The sequence below is a fragment of the Cupressus sempervirens genome, chromosome 2, assembly GCF_028749045.1.
Source record: "Cupressus sempervirens isolate cs-2001-9-10 chromosome 2, ASM2874904v1, whole genome shotgun sequence".
Lineage (NCBI taxonomy): Eukaryota > Viridiplantae > Streptophyta > Pinopsida > Cupressales > Cupressaceae > Cupressus > Cupressus sempervirens.
The window spans coordinates 321,066,835-321,080,289 of record NC_143119.1 but is presented as its reverse complement, the minus strand read 5'-3'; positions in this window follow the sequence as shown (position 1 = coordinate 321,080,289).

Sequence of the window (13,455 nt, the reverse complement as noted above, 5' to 3'; positions counted from 1 at the left end):
ATTGGATCAAGAAGCCTTTTCAACTTGATCCAATACCCAACACTATAATCTTTCACACTCAAGCCCACCCTAAGAAAGGTAGAGGGAGTAAAGTTACAATTCCTACCTTTATGACCCAATCTCCCATCAGGCCAGAGATAGTATACCAACTTGATCGCCCAGTTGGATATTATCATCCTTCAGAAAGGAAGGGAAAGAACAAAAGGAAGAGGATCTTCCCTCAAAGGATTCGGATAGAGCAAGGTGAAACGAAAGTACCTCCCCAGCAATAGGAAGAGACTGTACAAGTCCATAGCTATGTAGGTCTACAGATGCGCATGTTTAGAAAATTTCCATTGACAATTAACTGCCAGTTTCAAAAATAGAGCATTTCATGCATCAAAAATGCATTTTGACAGTAGTTTATCTCCTACAAATGCCCTATGAAGGATCAGCTTCAATTTTTTGACACCTCCAGACACTTCCACTTTGACTCGGAGCTTTTTCTTTCTCTTTTCTCTCATATTTCTTTGTTTTAAACATTGAAAAGCCTCATGCATCCAATTAATGAATATAAAATGGATGGAGTCCTACTAAAGCACCAGTTAGGTAGTTAGTTTGTATATAATTAGTTTGTTTTATTGTTTAAAAAGCATTTTATTACATGAAAATATCTCTCACTCTCAACTTAAATTGAGGAGATGATTTCTTATAAATACCCCATTGTAATATGTAATCAGGGCCACTATTATTTTGCAATAAAATTATGCTTTTGGTGCTCGCATTCTAAGTGTAGTAATTCTTGCCTGAATGTGTCATATTTTTTATGAATTTTTTTCATGGAATTTCTATTGAGACAAAGGTTTATTGCTTTCTTTCTAGTTTTGTGATCTTTTAGTTTTGGTGTTTGCTACAGTTTGACGAATTCCACTAACGTAACAAGCTTGAGAATAAATCATCAAATTTTGCTTGCATGACTCTCTGTCTCATATGAGCGCACTTTCCTTGGCCTTGTGATTTGATGAAGAGTAAAATATCATACAATCATTGAAGTTTCTCACCAACGATTGCATCAGTAGAATTGAGGAAGCATTGCTCCTACTTTACCTACTGATCTCTTCGAAAGCTTAACTCATAGACGTATTATTTTATGTAGCTTATGGCCGTTAGGATTTCAATTTCACGTTATTTTCTTTGAATTTCATGTTATTTTCTTTAAAGTTCTTGTTATTTTCTTTAAAGTTCTTGTTATTTTCTTTATTAACCCCTTGTTAGAATTGGATTTCGTACTAGCTGCACAGTTAGATTGCATTCATAAAAAAACATAAAAATAAAAATAAACATAATTCTTTTTATTATTATTTTCCAAAACAGTGTGCAGATTCTTCATTTCATCTGAAATCAAAACAAACCAGCAAAAGCCTCCTCATGAATATTCACATTTATCTTCAATTGAGTGGATTCTAGTAGGTTGCAAGATCGCCTAGAACCTTGGAGTCGATTCACAAAATCAGCTTTTCAAGAGAGGAGTTTGCAAGAATTCCTACCATTTAGCATCCTATAAAATGACAACTCAACATATAGAATGCTAAGGTGGATAGTTTGAAAGGAAAATTTGATGACATGGGGATGATGGAGAATGAGAACATTAAACAATATAGTTAAAGAATCATAGATGTGGTTGCTTCTATTAAATAAGTTGGTGGAACTCCTAGAAGAAGATATGTTAAGAAAAAATAATTAGAACTTTGTTACCTCAATATGCTATTGTGGTTTTAGTCATTAAGCAAGTCATATCTTTAGGTATTGGTGTTTACTATTTTTACATTAATAGAAAATTTGATAGCATTTAAGTTGACTAATTCTAAAAATAGCATGCCTAAGGTTGAAGTTGCATTTACATCATCTATGATTCTTGCTTCAGAAAGAAAAGAAAGGGAGATTTATATAATTCTTTTGTTATGACACGTCACTCTAATGATTATGATTCCATTTTTTCATAAGAAAGGGAGTGAGAAGAGTTGGAAGTATTGATTGCTAGGAAGATAACTAGAGGAAGTGGTAAGTACAAGGGTAAATTACCTTTAAAATTTTTTTCATGTAACAAGATTGGGCATATTGCAGATAGACACCTTGACAATGACAAGAAGGAGAGCCCAAGAAGATTCAAGGATAAGTCTGGAAAGAGTGTTTCTTAGTTGAAGAAGGTGTTACCGATGAGGAAATTGATCGAGGAAATGAAGAATAAATTGTTTTTGTTGTTGTTAAATAAGATCCCTTTAAGCATTAGTTTCTAGTATGAATCAAAATAGAGATTGGATAATTGACATTGGGTTCTCTTATCATATACTCAGTGACACAAGAAAGTTCATCAAAATGGAAGAATGTGATGGAAGATTAGTAAGACTTGGTGACAATTATCCTTGTGTACTAAAATTTAAAGGATCTATTATTTTAAACAATAAAACATATTATGATGTTGTTTGCATGGTTGATGATTTGAAGTAAAACTTGTTAACTATTTCCCAATTCAATAGAAATAGATATAGATTGGAGTTCAAATGAGGTGTGTGTAGGACTATTCTAAAAACAAGAGATTTGATTTCAATTGGTGAACAAGCTAAATGTAACTTGTTCCATATGAATTCTACTATTAAAAGTTGTTTGATTGCTAAGGTGGAAGATTGTTGATTATGGTATAAGAGGTTTTGTCATGTTAATTTTGATAACCCAATAAAAATGAGTAAAATGAAGATGGTGAGAGGTTTTTCTAACCTAGTAAAATTAGACAATGTAATATGCAAATAATGCCATCTTGGCCAAAGAATTAACTAGTTCTAATTTCATCAATAAAAATCATTCTTCTAAGAGTATCCTTTATTTAATTCATACAGATCTATATGGTCATACTAGAACTCATAGTTATTATGGTGATAGATACTTCATGTTATTTGTTAACGACTATTCTAGAATAATGTGGACTATTTTTTTTTTTTAAATAATGAAGTTTTTCACACATTTAACCTTCATAGAAAGAGTAGAGAAGGAGACTGGTAAGTGTAGACACCTAAATCCAATTATATCATTCACATAATCTTATTTTATTCATCTTCTAGAACATTATTGATTAATTATTTAATATTTAATTAATTAATCATCATCTTATAGTTAGTTAATTCATTTAATTATCTATAGTTCAATTGATAAAATTAAATGAAAAATCAAAAGTCTAATTATCAATTATATCCCTATTCTCCTATTAAATTAAACAATTACACCATATTATTTAATAAATTAAATCCTTAACCTCTAACTATTCCTAAATCCCTAGAATTAGCTAAATCCAACTCATTCACCTATGCTAGCCTCTCTTAACCAACTAATTAACCCACCTCAGTAATGCTAGCTCACTTACATCCCTCTAACATGCCACTTGCATCCTAATCCCCTCCTAAGCTAAGCCTAATCCTTTCCCTAAACATGAGCACAACTTTAAGAAAGGCTTAAGAATTCCTAAGCCAAAATAAGTCAAACTCCCATCCCATCCCCCTGACATTCCTATCCAAAGGCATTAAAAGATCTTTAAATCCTCTTACATTCCTATTCCACACTTCTCCCTCATAACTCCCTTTGACCATCCATTTTGACTCTCCTTTCTCATCCAATCCCCTTGTGACACTTGTAAGTATCACAAGGCTATAGATTTGAGAAAGTACAATCCATGTGCTTCCCTCTCCTTCCATCCTAGCCCTTCCTCATAAAACCTCCATCTTTGCATCTTGGACATCCATCTGACTACCCCTTGGCCTATAAATTGGACCCTCCCCCTCTCATAATATATACATCTTCATATGAAAACTTATAATGCTATTTTGTAAAATTGCAAACTACCAAAATACTATTATAATGGTAAAATACATCCATGCTTGCATTGTTGAATCCTTCACTCACCTCCATAGTTGATCACAATCCAAACACTTGAAGCTTGAAGCATGATTGAGCACACATATTTCCATCTTAGACACATCTACACATCAAGAAGGCTTGTTGGAGTGTTCTCCTTTGGTTTGCACACTTCTTGTTCACCTTATTTGTCTAATCTATATGTAAGCAATGTCTTAGTTTTGTTAATCTTCTATCTTGTTAATTTTTGTTACATGTTAACTTTCATAGCTCCACATTATTGCACGCCTGGTGGGACCCCACATTCGAGTCATTCTCAATCATTTTGTGCTTACTTTTACTAATTCAAAAAACTTGATGTATTGTATTTATTGTTTTGTGTGTTAGGTTTTCTACTTTGTTTGCAGGTTATAGGTACCAATCCAGACAACCCACTTCCAACTATCTCATCCTTATTTACATAGAAAAACCAAAAAACTTTGTTTTTTCATGATCCCATGACAATGAGTTTGAGGGAAACTATTTGTGAGAACATGAACCCAGTTTGAAGGAAACTATTTGCAGGAACATGAACCCACAAACATGAGATCCTTGTCATAATTTGTTCTACCTGACTCGTGGCCATTTTCCTTCCCTGTATCTTCTATTTTCGCTCCCCCTTTCTTTACATCCATAAGAATTCTTGTATGATATGTTTGTGTGTATGGCATGTGGGATCACTCTGTATAAAACTTTAAGATACATAGTTGTAACCTATTTTCATTCTTCAAACCTGTGATTTGACTATTTGGCAGGAACACACCTCCTATCTGCAAGATCATTTCTTGGTGAGCTCACTCTATAATTATTTCTTTCGTGGCCCACTTTTCATTATTTTCCTCACCATTTTTTATACCACATTCTCATTAGTTTGACTGCATTCTAGCTTCGTGGTATTTCTTGTTAACCTTTGTGGGATCATTGTTTGTTTTTTATTAATCTTCTTTGGGAACATCTTGTAGGTGAAGAAGCTTGGGAATTTTTCATTCTAATAACTATTTTTTGCAAGTTGTCATTTAAAAACATTTTTCTTTGGAATTAACTTGCATGCTTTAATCTTCACTATGGGCCACTCTCCCCGCTCTCCTGCCCAGGCGCTTTTTCAAACTGGAAGATCTGCTGAGACTCCCCTGTCTCCGTCTTGTTCCAGCGTGGCTGCTGGAGTTGCTCCCGCTCCTCCTGCGGGTGCAGCTTCTTCTGTGGGTGGGGCTAAGGCTCCTACATCTCACCTAGCCTCTTCTACGGATGGGGATAGGGTCTCGATTGCCCCTCTGTCGACTTCTAGTTCTCCTACTCCTAGTTCAGGCTCTTTTGGTTTCGAGGGAAGAACTTTTGCTGACATTGTCGCCTTTGAGGCTGGGCTTCATGGTGCTTTCCCTCATGTTAACTCATCTAGCCCCTCTCTAGTTTCGCCTGTACGTTCTTTAAAGCCTATTAGGGTCCCTTTGGATCTAGATTCAATTGAAGACATTTTCAAAACGGTAGATGACCTTTCTTCTTTTGCTACAATTTTTTTCTTTCGTGGCTATTGGCTCTCCCTTGTTGATCTACATAGTTGGATCTCCAAGAACTGGTTGCCACTGATTGATTATAATGTTCACATATTTCCATGTGCTAAAGGTTTTTTTATAGCTAAGTTTCAAGATTCTAATGACAGGAAGATTATTTTATGTCACAATAATTTCTCTTGGCAGGGCAGATTTCCACTTATGGCCAAACCGTGACATATGGATTTTGATCCTCTCTCAAAATCCTTTAATAAGTACCCTATGTGGGTTCGGCTCCCTAATCTTTCAATTCATCTTTGGCAGGACTCAGTTTTTGAATCTATTGGGAACACTATTGGGGATTTCTTATATGTGGATGCTGACACTTTGGATATTTTCCACTCGACCTGTTCTCGCTTCCTTGTTGACTTGGATGTTTCTAAAGGTCTTCCTGAGGTGGTCTGTTCGAATTCCCCAAGGGGATCTTGGTCTCAAATGTTGGATTTCGAGGGAATCCCTTTTCATTGCAAGAAATGCCACTTGATGAGTCACGTTGTTGCTCGTTGTGTAGCTGGGAAATCCAAACCCAGGCATTCCCCCTCTTGGTGGAGTGGGGCCTCCTCTGAGCATTATACGGTGAAACAATCCTTGGTTGCTCTTGCAATTTCAGAGGTTGAGGCTAGTGTTCCTTTCATGTCGGTGGTTGCAGAGGTTGCTTTGGCATCTCATCCTATGGATTCAGTGGTTGTGGGCAGTGTTCTTTCCAAGCTTGTGGTTAAGGATTTGGTCTCTCCCCCTACTTCGGTTGACCCTCCTAGGGGTCAGTTGTCATCTATCTCTCATAGGGTTGTTGAGGCCTCTGCGTCCCCTAGGTTCCATGGGTCTTTGTCCTCTGAGGATTGGGTGATCGAGGCAGCGAAGCTTGAGGACGGTTGGATTGAGGTTAAAGGGAAGAAGGCTAAGCCTTCTGCTCCCCCTTTAGATATGACCCTTCGGTCGTGTAAGGGTAACCTCATTTTAAAAGGATAATATTTTGTTCCCTTATGCTGACTGGTTCTTCTGGGTCGGTGTTATGGTCTTGTCTCTGGTTTTCTGGTACTTGGTTTGGATAGCCTTCCTGGCTGCTTTGCTCCAGTCTGTTTGTCCTTTCAGATTCCAGAGTTTTTGGTTAATTTTATTGGTCATATCTGCTGGTTTCAGGTCCCTGCAAAACCTAGTTTAGTTATTTGGCTGGTTTCAGGTCCTTTTAAAACTCAGTTGTGCTTAATGGTTTATCTTTCTCTTTGATGTAATGGGTTTCGGGGCCCATTCAAAACCTGCTTTTACCTTAATCTAAAACTTGCATGCTTAAATCAGTATTTTATAAAAAATTAAACTTCAGTTTTGGGCTTAAAATGAACCTCATTAAATCTTGAATTATAAAAGGCCAATGAACTAATGTTATCACACACAAATCTTGGAATTTAAAATGAACATCACACTTCAAATTTGGGACTAAAATGAACAATCTTTTTCTCAAACAATTCTTGAATGTTTAAAAGGTCAAAGGAATCACACATTTCATTTTGGGCTTAAAAAGAATATTCCAAACACTTCAATTTAGGCCTTAAAAACATAATCACAAAGTCTTGAATGCTTTAAAGAAACTCAATCTTATTCCCATCTCTTTTTAAAGCTTTTACACATGATTTACTTTATTGACTTGATTTATTTTGTTGACCATCACTATCAATTTGGATTGAACATTTTGTGCTAATCATGAGTGTCTTCAAGTCATAGATTGAAATCTTAAAGGCTTCAACAATGGAAATAAACCAAGCATTTTGTGTTCCTTAAAGCTACCTTTCATTTTTTTTGCAAAGTAGAAACCCTTAAAATACGTGATGCATGTACCAAAAGTTTTTAGCAAGATCATTCGCAATAACCTAGGCATGCTTCTAGAGAGTTTGTGTCCTTTGGGAAGCATCTCCCCTTTGGATAGAAGCTCAAACTAGTAAGCCACTCCACTTGGTATATAAATGAGAAGAAAGGTAAACATTTTCCTCTATCTAGACAAGTTGGAGTGATGCATTTCTGATGATAGCCTAAGGTAAGAAAAATTTCCCACAATTTCAACATGGTTGGAATAGATTCTTAAGTGAATCATGTGCATAACAACCATTTGACCTAACTCCATGGCTCTTATTATGAAGAAAATTAGTAGCTACCCATTTATCCTTGGTATGTTATTTGCGGTGCAAGTGAAACAACATCCCTCAATATTACTCACCATCATACTCCCCTAGTAGAGGCATAAGGCTATTTGGATTTCATCCTCAAGAGTCATTGTCACCACAGAAGGGGGACTTCTATTTGCCATGAATTAAAGATTATTTGATGTATATCATTTGTTGATTGACTCTTGTATGAACTCACCTCTTTGATTAGAGGGACATATTGTACTAGAATCAGAAGACGTTTAGTTGTGGGTTGTGGAATAACATATTGAAGCCAATTTGACCTTAGGTATAAAGTGTGCTTGAATTTTCTATATTGTGATATGACCTCATGAAAAACATTTGTCAAAACATACACACTTGGTTCTGTCAAAATCCTGTTTTGAAAGAGATCATCTACTTGTCTCTTTTGAAGTTTATTTGTCCTTCGAAAGATTTTTTCTCACGTATCCTATCTATTATTAGAGAGTCTTACCATCATTTCCTGGAAGGTTGTTAGCAAGTCTATTCATAACAACCCTAAGTTCAATTTTCTCTATTTTACCTCTTCTAAAAACTAAGGATCTCTTTCATCCATTGATAAAATCATTCCTTGCCCATTTAGACTCATTTGCTATCCAAAATCCATGTTTTTTAACCTAAGTAAAAAGGTATGCTTAGTGTATTCACCACCCTAAACCAAAGTTGAGATAAACCTAGTGGAAATCTCATGTCAGATCAACCAAAACCCAAGTTTTAAATGGTCAACCTTGAACAACCAGTAGTATATAGCAAGATAGAAGTAGAACACAAGAAATACACACTTGATCCAAGACTTGCTAAACTAGATAGAACTGAGAAAGAAGGTATTGAGGTTTCCCTACAAACTGAGTGGGACCAAAAGATTCAAAACATGACCTTAAGATTTTGCATCAATCAAAGCCTCACCAACTACACTAGCCACACCCATTTTGATTAGGTCCCTCTTCTTCCACACACACTTTGCACTTATCACATCTTAGATTTTCCCCTTAGGGTCATCATATGAGTTATTATCTCACTTAGGAATTTTTTTAGATCCATCATCCTCATCATCCTTAAAAATTTGGTGTCACTTTGTTAGAGTTGTCTATCCTGACTAAGCATTATTTAGGGTAGTCAGTCTTTGTCACTTGTGCCCCTCATCACCTTGAGCTAAAGGTCAGATTCCACATTTGATCATCACTTGTCTTCCAAAGGTTCATAAGTTCATCCTCGAGTTGACATTATCATCATGCCTTGATCTTATACGTAGGGCAACATCTCTTTTAATTTGACATCACAATACTAATCCTTTTAAGTACCCTAGATATCATATCATTAGATGTAAGATCCTCCATCATCTTCATTTTCATCTATCATACATCTCTACATCCTAGAAAATTCTTACATTATAATTGTCACATCCTTAGAGGGCTTAGCAAAGCACCCCCTTGCATGCATTTGCACCCATTTTCATACCATCTCCCATCTCATCCTTAGGAGCATTATCATTTCATGCCACCTACCACACATTTTGATAAGAACAAAAGTAAGAAGAAAGACATGGACCCTAGTCTTAGTGTTGGTTTGGCTAGCTAGACCTGATGGTATCCATGATCACACATGACCCACCGTGAGAAAATCTAGAAGATTTGGGTCCCTCACTAGACATAGACACCTTTATGAATCAACCAAGGCACACAACCCTTATCATTGCTATCCTAGATAGAAATAGAGAAACTATCATGGAAAAAATCCTAAGAAACAATTTTGGCACCTTTGGCTTTGGGCAACCACCACCTTTGGGCATATTAGATCCTGCCCATCCCTTATTTAGCAGACTACCACCACCCATTGGTCCATATGATCCTAACGACCCCTTTTTTTATACCAGAAAGAGGATGTCAAATAGTACAACCAGAACTCATGGATCCAAATATACCATCCACCCAACATGGTTATCCCATCCTACAAAGTAACCAACCCACCATGGCACAATCATTAGTCCACACAACATCCTAGAATTCCATTATTATACCACTCACATCTACAAACACCTTCACCATCACTACTCCAATTTCCCAACCCACCTCCTCCTACTTAGCAGTACTTCACCTTCCCTTCCCCAAATTACTACTTCCACCTCATATATAACCACTAGTGTGATAGCCAATCCTTCCTAGTGGAACATCCAATCATCACCTCAATACCCCACAGGGATGCCCCCATTAGGTTCTAGCAATCCACCTTTTGTCACACTCCAATATCAGTATCAACCAATTTTCTCCCATTCAAAACATCACTACCACATTTCCACTTGGTTCTTTGAGTTTTCTATAGTCACAAGGACCAACTATAATATCTTAACTAGCAATCCATTCATGACCAATTTTCAACCACTAACACCATCCTCAGTCAATCTCGCACCTACTATCATGAACTATTTTTTCTATGCCACCCCTAGGAATTAACCAAACAAAACCACAGCAATTAGTACCAACAATAGGAGCATTTCCCTACACCAACTATTTGGCTCCCTACAACTCCCAATTTCCACCTCAACCAAGTGCACAATCCCAACACATAGCCCCCATATATCCAACACCATTACCCTTCCAAAAAAAATCAATATAGCAGTCCCGTATTCAAATTTCCATACAGAATTATTCAATTGGACAATAGTCCTACATCTACCAAATCCCACAGGCATAATCATATATCCAACCACCACCCCAATAACCAATAAACCTCATCCCAGTAGTAGTACAATCCACATTCCACCCACTGCAATGTATGAACCAAAGCCATCCATACTCACCTGCTCCATCGGATACATACCCTACACTGGGGGTATGGGGATTGGGGGCACCAGGAATAACACATGTTAACCTCGAATGGGAATAGATGAAAAGTACCCTAAAGATACTCAAAGATGGAACTAAATCCAAAACTCTAAAATTCAAAAATGATTGTCCATATCCATTTGATAGAGCTATAAAAATGACACATTTTCCTAAACACTTTGAAATCCCCAAATTTGATAAATATAGGGGAAAAGGAGATCCAATCAAGCATGTCAAAGACCTTTATATACACTGCCAACAAGTGGTCTATAATGATATATTCCTCATGCAACTCTTTCCTAAAAGTCTAGGAGGTCCCTCTCTCGAATATTTTTGTCGAATACCCCAAGGCACGATTAATACCTTTGTTGATCTTTCAGAAATTTTTGTGGCCCAATATGCTTACCTAGTCGAAACTAAGTTATCCGTAGTAGATTTAGTCCACACCAAATCCTTGTTGATTACTTACAACAACAAAAAATTCTCACAACCCGGATCTCATGCACTATACCTAAGTGCTACGTTGTTAAGTTGTTCATTAACAATGCACACCACGGCCTTGTGCACCACATAGTTATGAATTGGTTACAAGCATACAAAGATTGGTACAAAACCTAGCACATCAAACACTCCTTACCAATCAATGCAAAAACAACAATAGTAATTGTACCCACAAATCACCTGTTATCAACAAAGCTACCAACAACCTCCACCACAACAATATCAATACACCACTCAAGCACCTAGTCACCAAGTACCAAAAAATCACACCAATGTTATCACTATCATAGCTAGACTAAAATCATGAGTTCAAAGACAACCCCAAGTATACACCCATTTGTGGGAACCGCTCAATGTTATTTTCAAAAAATTAGCCAAAGATAATCTTATATGCTACACAAAAACATAACCACTCAACCAAAGGAAATCTAAGGAAACATGGTACAGAGAAAATGAGTTTTGTAAATTTCATCATGTCAAAGGGTACCTCACCCTCAAATGCATGCAACTCAAGGATTATGTACAAGATCTCATTGACTAAAAAGAGATCAAACTAGGAGCATAAGCCTCTCCCAATGTACGACTATTGATCTATCATAATGTATTCCCACCATCCAACAATAAAAATATAGACAAAGCGCATGTACAAAACAACAATACAAAAAACACCAAAAAAACAAACAATTCACAAACCAAGCAAGGTGATAATTGTGGCAGAGTGCAAGACTATACTTCCGCATACCTAGAATATGGTAACTTGATTGGTTGCATATCCTAAGCAGAACCTTATGTTAATGTAATCAATATCAAAGGCCCTAATAATAAATGTGCAGTCCCTACATGAATAACCTGACTCAGCATCGTAGGGCCATCTATGCCTACCCCATCCAAACCATAGTATAATATTTAGGAACAACTTGGGAACATGCCATCCCAAATCCCTATCCTAGACCTTCTATGCACTAGCCCACTTTATAAAGAAATCCTTGATAGTATGCTTCATGAATCTCATGTTCCTACTAATATCAATGCTACATAATTCCAAAATTTTGTAGGTATCTCTCTGCCTCATGTGTGTTATCCTTCAAACCCTTTGATATCCCAACTATTGAACCCAATCACATCTTTCCACTCCACATAGTCGCCATGGTTTTTGACTTCAATGTCTAGAGGGTCATGATAGATAATGGATTGGCCTTAAATCTATGCACATTGAAGTTCGTCAAAAAAGAAGAGTACATTGAGGAAGATATCATACATAAAGTCATCACCATCAAAGCCTATGACAATTTGGAATGAAACACTGAAGGAACCATTTTGTTTCCTATCAGAGTTGGGCCTGATACTCAAGGAACAGTTTACCATGTAATTGATCTTAACCTACTCTTCAATATCCTCCTTAGTCGACAATGGAATCATGCTATGAAGGTCATTCCATCCACTTATCATCTCTACATCAAATTTTTGCATCATGGCATTGAGATTATCATCTATGTCAATCATGAACCCTTGCATATTGCAATACAATAGAAGCATCCTATGATAATCATTTCCCTAGAATTGAGATGGGCACCACCATCACCAGTTCTTTCGATACCTATCATGATCTTGACATCATATTAGCCTCCACACTCTCCACTAGTAAGATCAACTACCAAGGTTTTGGTGAATATAGTCTCTCAAATGCCTTTGAATACAGTCATCTCCAAAATGGATCCTTTAAAATACATGTTATCCTGCATAGCACTCACATGCCACCTAGAAAAATGGGTTATGCTCCTTAGTGAATTTTACATCCAATATGTCAATAGAAAGGCAATCAAGGGATGAGCTATAATAGATCACTTGGCTAATACTCCATTATTTGATGCTTAGCATCTTGTTATGTCATTTCTAGATGAACATCTTTGAAATGATAGAAGAACAACCATCATGGAAGCTATACTTTGATGGATCCTATATCTCCCATGGGTCAAGAGCAGGAATATTATTAGTCACCCCTCAAGGCAACTACATTCCCAAATGTTTCAAAATATGGTTCCAACGCACAAACAACATATCAGAGTATGAGGCTCTTATTGCAAGCCTCAAAATTGTGTCCAAATGGAACATAACAGAGCTATAGGTCTTGTTGTCAAATAGGTGCTTGATGAATACCAAACAAAGGGTGACAAGCTATAACCTTATAAAGAATTAGTTGATCAATTAAAGAAACATTTCACAAAGATTGAATTCATGCAAGTACCAAGGTTACAAAACAAGGTTGTTGATGCAATAGCCACTATCAGTTCACTCTTGGAAATCCTGGAAGAAGCTACATTGCATGAATTCTTAGTTGAGTAGTTACATAAGCCCGTGCACCAGAAAAACAACTCAACATGAATATAGATCTTGGTTGGTCCCCAATATCCATGGTACCATGAAATTCATCTTATCTAAAATACGGTACCATATCCCCCCACCTCACATGAACCCAATGCCAAAACC